Consider the following 11,109-nt stretch of genomic DNA (forward strand, 5'->3'; position numbering starts at 1 on the left):
TCAAAGTAAACAAAAAAATATTATAATTGAAATAGAATATGGTCAATAAAAAAAAAACATGTTTATAGATAAAAGTAAAATATGAATCTAATGTTTGTTTAGGATAAGTACTGATATTATTAAATACTTTAAGTTGCAATCTTCAAGTTACTTAATTACTTCCTTAATGTTAAGGTACAACACTCAAACAAGACACAAACAGTGACGCACATGAAGGTTTAATGGCCCGTTCAGAGCCTTAAATGTTAACATTTAAGATTTTTTTATTGATTTCTAATGACATAATTATAAGCTCCGGTGAATTATTGGGGAAAGTAAGGAAGGTATGTTAGGACTTGGATTAGGGGTAATTATTGGGGAAAGTTAGGAAGGTCATCAGAACTTGGATTAGGGGTAATTATTGGGGAAAGTTAGGAAGGTCATCAGAACTTGGATTAGGGGTAATTATTGGGGAAAGTTAGGAAGCTCATCAGAACTTGGATTAGGGGTAATTATTGGAGAAAGTAAGGAAGGTACTTCATGACTTGGATTAGGGGTAATAAGGTAAGGTTAAATTTGGTAAGATGTGTTACAAGTTTTAAACACGGGGCAAAGTTAAAGTCATAACAATATCGGTGCAGATAAATCAAGACAAGATAATATGGGCTTGCGATAGATGAATTGTGGGATTTAAAGATTTAAACATTGTGTGTTCTAATAAATTAATATTTTTTTAAGAAGAAAAACACTGAAAGGAAAGTGGAGGATCCCAACCACTTGCTCAAAACCCGACAAAGGACCAGACGGGTCCCTCCTCGTGATTTTACATTGTAAAGGAAAAGCTAGATATTCCAATGATTCTAATATCCTCCAGTTTCCTTGAACAGTGAAAATATATTCATATATTTAATGTAATTACAATAGAATAGAAAATCTATAGGAAACAGGTGCGTACTGCGAACGAACAACACTGACTTAATATATGAATATAGAATACAGAAGAAAAAATGTACTAAAGGATTACTTGAGCCTAAATGGCTGAATGAGTATCCCATTTCTACTTTTTTTACCTGAGTTCTGTCTGACTTGTGATTTGAGATGTTACAAATGTCAATGCTAATACAAGTATTTTTTAGCAAACCTTATTCTACGCATTATATGATCATATATCTTCTTAGCTTTTTTGGTTTATTATTTAATTTTTTTTTAACATTTTTAAAAAGTTTTTTTTTCACTAAAGCATGGCAGTAAACATTAACATCTTCTACTCAAAGAGAAAAGCTATATTGAAATATTAACAATCTATATTTATATTAATTAAAATACGTTTGAAATACTCACAATTTATCATTTTTTGTTAAAATTTAGACGACTTCGATAGAGGGGAATATAAACCAATTAGAAAAAAGTAAAAAAAAAAAAATAATTTATAAGAAAATGAAGATAAGTGAAGAAGTCATCCCGCACCTTTGAATGGTTGTTTGGTGCAATCGAACAAAAGATGGAAGGGGGTTATTAAGGATAATAAGGAACTGAGGAGACGGGCACACACAGCCAACAACAGCCCCCGCCGCTAGCCTATAGTAGTACTTTATTTCTTCGTTACACTTTTAAAATAATTATACCCTATTTCTACATTACCTACATCTTGCATAGAATATACTTATTAGTAACATTGCTTCTTATATTCGAATGATTAAGGTTCAGGTAGGAACAATTCATTTTCAAATGATGAATTATTATTACTTTCGAGATGTATTCGTTAATACAGAGCTCTTTAAATTGCGTTTTTATGAAACTGCTTCTTAAATATTATTTGCTATTTAACTATGAGCGAAAGAAATCCCGATGTTATGTGACAAGGGATCGTCTATTATATTATTTATTATTGTGCCAATTTAGGACACATTTAAATCGAAAATACATCTAAATAACGTTCTGCGGTTGGAAGACCTTTTTGATTTGCGAAACTTGAAAGGCGATAAGGCGGAGGGTCTCTTGGAATAAGAGACCAAATGACAAGCCTAATTTATTGTGGAGGTAAAGCTCGACTCGCACAAGTGAATTAAACAATACACAGCCCCGCTCGCGTTTGAGTTCTTAGTATTACATTATTACAACATCTGCCTTACAAACTAATGGAGGTGAGAACCAACAAACAACTTATAAGGTGCGTATTACATTTGGGTACCTATTAAACGATTTACTCTCGGATAGGCTAGACATCGTTAGAATCGTAAATAACTAATGTTGCTTACTTCGATCATCCTTCATAATTTGAATGAACGCTATCCAGACTGCAGCCTACTCGTCCATAGGCGATGAACTAGTCGTATAGTTAAGAGGCGTATTGTATGCATATCGACAAAAGGGACTGGAATAAAAACAACGCCATTAGATGAACACTATGTTCTCATCCTTTAATAGTATTTTAGACACCGCAATCGGTCGTTATTCAAACCGTTCTTCACGGAAACCTTCCCAGCGAAAAATTCCCCGCATAAACATACACAAAGAAAATTCTCGAAGTAAACTAAATATTTCCAGAAAAACATTCGTAAGAAATATTTCCAAGAAAACAATTCGCAACGTTTTACAGCGAATCATTGTCAGGGGGAAACATTCCAGGAAAGAAATCCAAAGATATTTAAAAGGAAACATTTCCATTAAGAAGATCACTAATTGTGTCACTGCAAAGCTGTCTTCCGGCCCACAACATAAGTCAAGGAAGAAATTATCCTCTCCAACGAGGGGCGTTAAGTCCCAAGCTTACGGTGTTTAAAAAACCACAATAAATACAGGTCAGCGTGAAGAGTACCTGGAGGTTATCCAAGACACAAAGAGTCCAACGGCGAGTTGTGAGGTATAATCACAGAAGTTATTCAGAATGATATGCACACATTTAGCCTATCATCAGCACAATGGAGGAAAGCAGACTAAAAGGAAAGGCGGTCTCAACCACTGAGTCTACTGAGGCGTAGTGGGAACTAGCCCTCATACGCCAAACCAACATACTGAACGGTGGGAACCACAAATACAAGGACACATTTATCAAATCAAAAAAAACTTTTTTTAAATAAATTATACTATCAGAAATTTCTAAAACAAATATCATAAAAATTTATATGTTAAACGACATCTAATAATTTATACGAATATATATAACTAGCAGTTAAAAACCCGCTCCGCGGGTTTTTTTCTGCTAGGCCCTGCGGGCGGCTCTTCCTTGGGGTTCGCCCATTTTAAGTGATATTAACAACAGTTACATTTAATAGATAGATATTAGAACATTCACAGAGAGAGGGTGAGTATATATATTGTTAAAACACGGAACAGGAAGGAGTTAATTAATAATAACATTCTAAATTTACGCATAATAAGAATGACAGTTGTTTGAATAAATGAAATTTTACGTATTTGTGATGGATTATTTCAAATGAAACACTATTATTGACTACATGTCTACAACTGATATTAACTGTTATCGTACCTAATATAATTAGCTCATAGGAGACTTGCAGTGCTTAAATATGTGTTACAACCGTCAATGTCTATAAGTTGAATCAATATCGTTTAGTTTGTCACAATTAAAGATAGTTTTAACAAAGTTGACTTAAATAATAGATTATTACATATTGATTAATTGTACCCGTGTTTATGAATAAAAGGAGGGTAATTGTGCGGTGACATTAGCAGTCGGTTTAATTAAAAGGTGTTAATTTTACTCCAACTGGTGGTAATTCTTTACCTACAACTGTTACTGTATCTAATAAAGTTTAAAGCTAGATTATATATACACCTTCATCAGGAGAGTAAAAATCTATATATAAAGGTAGATTATTACAATATAGCGCCCCTGAGGTGATATCTCACAAAAGCGGCGCTATGCAAATTGTCCAATAAATAAATAAATATAATGTTTACATTTTATTGTGTATACACCGAAGTCAAAAATTAAATATAGATTGCAATTCAGAAAGAAGAAGTGGAAGGAGGGGGGAGGAGTAAGAGTAGGCTGGGTTTATAATAATTAGGAATTACAATATCGTTAGACGGGAAAGACCAGTTGAGTGGGAAAATATTTAAAAGAGAGTTTATAAAAAAATTCTTGTTAATTATATCTGCTTTTATATTAATATGTTTCCTCATTTCAAAAATTTCAAAATTATTTATCGTGAAGTATTTTAAGACCTGAAAAAAAAAATAGCATATAACCATAAAACAATATATTCATAAGACAAATAGCATTTAATAACGGTTATTCTAATAAATTGATAGTTGAAATACTAAATAAAAAAATTAAACACATTCTCTTCAAACGGTCTTTCTAAAGATAGAAATAAACAATGGCGTAGAATTCTGTTTGTGGATAACGATACTTCTAAAATTATATATATATAAACAATCCTGGTACCATTCAACTGGCGTTTTACACTAATAACAATGAAGAAATATATTCTTAATAATAATGATAGCAAAATTCAAACAAAAAAAACAGGAGTTTAAAAACTCAATTGAGATGATTGTAATTTCTTTTACAAAGGTAGAACCAATAGAAACTTTGAAGTCAGAACTAAAGAATATCGCAGGGCTATAAATGGAAATAGTGAATCTGAGTTTGCAAATAATCTTTTAAATAATGATCACACTTTCGATAAAAATTCAGGTCTTAAAATACTTCACTCAGGATATAAAGCATCGCAAATAAATCATTTTGCAATTTTAGAAATTAGAAAACATGCCAATATAAAATCAGATATAATTAATAAGAAAAAAATATATAAAAAAAAATAATGATAAATGCCATTACAAAGTGATAAGCTTCCAGAAGAAATCTTCTTATAAAACGCTTGTTAATGGTAAGTAGTCAAGTATTGTTAGCTGCATATTTAAATATTCGCGCCAGGCATTTGGTTCGTTTTTAAACCGCCAGAGGTGCGCTCTGTCGGCCATCTTGAAGAAACGCGTGAATTTTTATAAACGTCAAACATAATCACGTAACTGTGGAGAATTTTCATTGTAATGTAATTAATCCAATGGATTATGAACTTTCTAAAACATATTTTCTTCGATATTATCCAAAAATTATATGAGCAGAAACGATGCTTATGAAGAAATCTCGTATTATTATGAGGCGATCCTATTTTAGTATGGAATTGTGTCTTAATATTCAAGTTACCCGAAACAGACAATTTAAATTTGACCAATCAGAGGGCCTACACCGTCCAGACGCTGGGACAATAATACTATCAGATTCATAGAAGTTTGTGTCATAAGATTTCCAAATATTGCATTGATAAAGTAAATTGCTTAATAACACACCCTTTTCTAAAATCTATGTAACGTAATACAAATTTGAACAAAGTTACACACATATTCAAAACAAAAACTTGGATAAAATTAAAATAAAATGGAATTTCACTCAGATTTTAGAAAGGGATTAAATTTATAATTGTACAGTTAATTATTATTATCTAAGCTTATCATGCCCGAAACGTAAAAAAAATAATTTAATTTGCTTGTATCATAAAATATCAATTATTAAATCATTTTACTGGCTATGGTAGTGCATAGTTTTATACAGAAAATAACAATGAAAAAAAGTTAACAATATTCATATTATTATTAGAGAGACGCAATAGACTCAACCTTTGTACGGGGAAGAGAAAAGTAAATACGGGAATACAAAAGATGGATAATATAAAGAAAGAAAGAAAAGGGGTAAATTTACAAGAAAATAGAAAGTATGTTAAACAAGATATCAAGATTCCAAGAAAATAGAAAGTATGTGAAACAAGATATCAAGATTCCAAGAAAATAGAAAGCATGTTAAACAAGACATCAAGATTCCAAGAAAATAGAGAGTATGTTAAACAAGATATCAAGATTCCAAGAAAATAGAAAGTATGTTGAACAAGAAATCAAGATTCCAAGAAAATAGAAAGTATGTTAAACAAGATATCAAGATTCCAAGAAAATAGAAAGTATGTTAAACAAGACATCAAGATTTCAAGAAAATAGAAAGTATGTTAAAAAAGATACCAAAAGGGGAAAAGAATCCTCTATGAAAAAATAAGGGTAAGAAATGTAAAGTTTTGGATTGTGAAATGAAACAGGAGAGATTGAGAAACTTAAAGGAAAGCATGGAAACGGTGACAATAAAAACATTATCCAACAACAACCTACGTAAAACTGCAAATTGTTAGATTTTCTGAAATGGTAAATAACCAAACTTATGTATTGTCTAAAAAACTATGCTAAACTGATCTAAAAGTAAAGTTAAATTCAATTACTGGCTAAATTTTATTCTCAAAATGATGTGATGAATGAAGGAAGGAAGACAAAATAAAAACAAAATAACTCACTAAAGGGATTGGGTGAAAGCGGGTCTTTACTGATTGTTTCAATCAGTCGCTTTTTACGACCCACTCAAAAATCAGCAAAACGGGAGGGTGGGCAATTATTTCCCAACACCCCCAAGGAGGAAAAGGTTAGTAACAAGACTAACAAGGTTAATTTTGAAAATAAAAGAAAATTAACCTAACTCAACCGATACGATAATCGAGTCAGAAATCAAATAACTTTATTATTATTAAGAATCAATATTTTACTAAAATATTATACACCCAACTACAGAAAAAAATACCAACGTAAAATTTAGATTGAAGGTAAATTTTGCAGACAGCAAAAAATCGGGATATCATTGATTTAAAATGGGTTCGTGAGGATTAGGTGAAACGAATTGGGGACAATTAAAAGAAGAAATAGTAATAAAAAAAAGGCGCGTGTTGGGATTTTGATCAAAAGGTTAGCAATGCTGTGGAACAGTTGTCGGCGGAAAAAGCTAAATCCGTAAGATCACATATGGTCGCTTCCCTAGCGGCGCGCCTTTTGGGGAATTGAAATTAAATCAGAAACTGAATTAACCAATTTTGAATATTTAACAGTGGGTTCCTAATATTTAATTATTCTAATTTAACTTAGCAGCTTAGACACTACGAATATTATATTTAAAAATATATACTTAAATTTGGTATATTATATTTCCCTCTGTATTCTTAGGTAGATACTAATAAACATTTGAAGTAGATGATAATAACCAACGGATCATTAACACAAGAAACTCTAAGGACGGGTTGTTTCGGAGAATCTGAACAATTCATCAAATTTCAACGTTCATTTTCAATTTCTATGAAAGATTTTTTCAAGTTCTGTTTTTATTTCAGTTTTGTCAAGCAACTAGCCTACAATGATATAAAAAAGAACTTGAATAAGTCTTTCACAGAACCCGAAAATGAACGTTGAAATTTGATGAATTATTCAAATTCTCCGAAACAACCCGTCCTAAATCTGAAAGAATTAGTTTTTCAATGAATATGTTGGATTTCAAAGAAAAACATTGATAAGAACCTCATAATAGTTGAATATTTCTAGAAAATCTTGTTACGGCGGACTGCGAATTATTCTTAAATCATCTAATTTGCTACGACATTGACTTAATAATTATTTATTACACTACTATAGGCCGATCGGGTTGCATAATAAACGTTATTCCTACTCATACCTATTAATGAGTGAGTCTTAGTACCTACTAGTGTTAAGAAGAAGAGACAAAGTTCAGTTGAAGAAGAAATTAATATGAAAAGGGAATATCAGAAAACAAAAAAAGAACAAGAGAATTTAAAAACAAACATTGATGAAGTTTAAGTAAGCCGATTCTTAAAATGGGGTTTGGACAGAAAAAGGAAATAAAGGGAACAGAATTTATTAAAACGCTTATTTGGGAATCTACAACAATTATCGAGTCCTCCGATTTAGGCTGTCATCTCATGGGTCGGTAAAGGATCGAAATTAACCGAGTGCTCTAAGGATGCGGGAAATGTTGCGCGATGAATGCTGCATGATCTCTGCACACGGCAGATATCTAATAATTTTGTAGCTGGTAGCCCAGTAAACTGTTGTTATTGCAATGACTCATTGTCAAATTGACTCACGGGTACTATTATAAGCGTACTATTGTAACAAGTAATTCGATATATTAATATAAATTATAATTTGACAAACATCTGAGAAGATGGCCGAATAGCCAATATAAATGGACAATAACAAACGACTGTGAATCAAATCAGTCACCAAGAGACAACGAGGTTGTGGAATTTTTGTTATATTATGAAGTGCCTAAATTTAAATTTCTCAAGAATATTTAAAAATAAATGTTATTGGTAAAAACGATAATTAGAAGAACAAAAACTAATACAAATATATGAATCGGTGGGCTATCAGTATACCGCACACGGTTTTTGTCTTTTCTTTACCGACCCGTTGGATGAATGTCTTGGTCTTAATATTAATAGGGTTAAGAGAAGTGGGAGCAAAGAAATAACTTTTAAGATAAAATAGTGCTGAAGGTACTTGGAATAGGAAATAGCTGAAAAGAGAAATGTGGTAAATGGATATACTTCATTAAACACGAGAAGGTAAGATCATCGACTAAATCGGAAGAAGTTGAGTTGAGTTGAGTTGAGTTGTGTAGGATATGACATCAGGTATATTTGAAAAGAAATAAAATACGAAAAAAAGGCAGATCTCTACGGCCTCCGTGGTCGAGATATTCGAAGATACAGTATCAGTATCGCTCCGGTGAAAGACCACCATTCAGAATAGAATAATTGCCGGAAATGGCATTAGCCGTGTTTGGTGACCAGATCTGAATAGTCAGGTACTTCCCCACCTTCCTCGTCCCATCACGTTTCCCTCCCCACTACACCAAAACATACCCCAATTGGGGATGCCATAGTTTCACTGGCTCCAGAAGGTTGAAAACAGGTGGGACTCTCAAGCGGTATTCAATTTTTTTTAAATTGGGATTAATTAAAACAAACTACAGAGATAATGGGAAATGGGTGAATGTGAAATTTAAGAATGAAAATGTTGTGAAAAATTTGTCAAGGGAAGTTTAGCAAAGTGGGAGTTATAGTAAGACACATAAATAATTAGTAAATGGAAAAAGTACAAAAAAAAACATTAAGGATGGGTTGTTTCATACGATTTGAACAATTCTTCAAATTTCAAAGTTAATTTTCTAGTTCTGTGAAAGTTCTTTTCAAGTTCTGTTAATATTTCAGTTATGTCAAGTAACTGGCCTATATTTATATAATAACAGAACTTGAATAGGAAAATCACAGATCTCGCAAATGAACGTTGAAATTTTATGAATTGTTCAAATTCTATGAAACAACCCATCCTAATTTTATGGGGTTAATTCTGCTGATTTAGTTATAGTATTATTATTTGATTGAAAATCATCTGTTTTTTTAAGTAGTTTTCGGAGAAGCGTGAATGAAATAGTGTTAAATTTAGAAAGAAAGATTATAGCAAAACTCACAACTTTGCCAAAATGGAGTAAGTTTAAAGCATATTGAGATTAATGAGGAATTTGTGAAGTTAAAGACAGAGAAGAAAGAATTTAAAGTAAATTGGACAGAGGGTTTGAAGTAAAATACAAACAATATGTCGTTAAGTGATCAATAAATCGAAGATTCTTATTTGGTTTAGAGAAATACAAACATTCCAAGGTTACGGAAAACATGACAATAATTTGAAAATCTTCTACTACCGCCACAGTAAGCGGAAAATGTTGATTGTGTCAAGGTGGAGGACTTAGCCAGCCGAGGAATTGAACTCACGACGCCTGGGTGGGACACAGACGCGATGTCAACTTAGCCACTGACCGGTCGAATTAAAAGTTTAAGACGAAGAGGGGTGAATTATTAAGTTAAAATTAAGTAAAGTTTCATAGAAAACATTTAAGACGCGAGGCCAACTTAGCCACTGACCGGTAGAATTTAGAAGTTTAAGACGAACAGGGGTGAATTGGTGAAGTTAAAATTAAGTAATGTTTAATAGAAAACATTAAAGGCGGAACGCAGGGGATAAAGTATACCAATTTATCGATGTAAGTAAGATTATAATTTAGTAGAATTAAGTTAAGTTAAGTTTAAAAGGAGTTATATTTTAAATTGATTGAATAATGTCATAAATATTGAAATTATACAAATAATATAATTTTAACAAAGAAACTACTCACTTACGAATTTAAAATGTAAGGGTGAAATATAAACATGCAAGCTGAACTGTCAAACTGAACCACCACATATGTGAAAGGAACGAAGCAATAGCAAATGGCACGAAACTCCGCTTGCGGTTGCTTCGTTACTTTCCCGTAATTCGTGGTTCGGCTTGCGCGTTTTTTCTCATGTTTATACTTACCATAAGATAGTAAACTAGAGGAAACTGCTAATAGAATGGCTAGGTGGTAGGCTCTATTATATTTATGTCTATTATACAGATATTGTTACTAGGCACTTTATTTAAATTTATCCACCAACCAGTTTAACATGACCCAAGTTTCATCAGAGTAAATATTTTAGCTTAAATTTTTACCCTGATGAAGCTTTGTACCAAGCTAAACCGATAGGTGAATAAATTCGTGGTTAAAAACGAAGTGCTTATATAATTAAATACATAATCAAGGAACATCTCAGCTAAGAGTTAAGTTGCTGTGGGTTGACATTTCACCAGAATACTTCTTCATCTAAGTGACGGAAGGGAAGTCGGCTAGAGGCAATGGAAAAGGTGGAAGTAACTGTCGCTGAGCAATGACCTACTGAAGAGAAACGATACGTATTTCTTTAACTTATTTACCACTAAATATATTCATTTTTTACAGTGCTAACTTACAATACCAACTAATTTAAATTGCTGGGTTGCTTTCAATATTATAATAATATTATGCTAAAAGATACGGCAGTTTTTCGGCAGTTCCATTAGAGTTGTACTGGTGCAGGTGTATCAGCATGTACCCCACAAAATTTAATCAGAGATTTATGAGTATATTTGGAGTTAAAATTCTGACATTATTTTGCTGTCCGATTTTATTTTTTTCAAACAAAAACAAAAATAATCAACCACACGCCGACACTGAAAACACTGCCGCACAACGCAACGGATCACTTTAAAAGCGCCCTGTCTCGTCTGCACGGTGTTGCTGGAACGAGACGGAGCGCATATCACATGGTGGGCTGGGTTGTACCCAGTGCCGACGTGTTATGGAAAAATATATGTATTTTT

The sequence above is a fragment of the Hesperophylax consimilis genome, chromosome 31 (genome assembly GCF_061612785.1).
Source record: "Hesperophylax consimilis isolate HC1 chromosome 31, BYU_Hcon_1.0, whole genome shotgun sequence".
In the NCBI taxonomy this organism is placed as follows: Eukaryota; Metazoa; Arthropoda; class Insecta; order Trichoptera; family Limnephilidae; genus Hesperophylax; species Hesperophylax consimilis.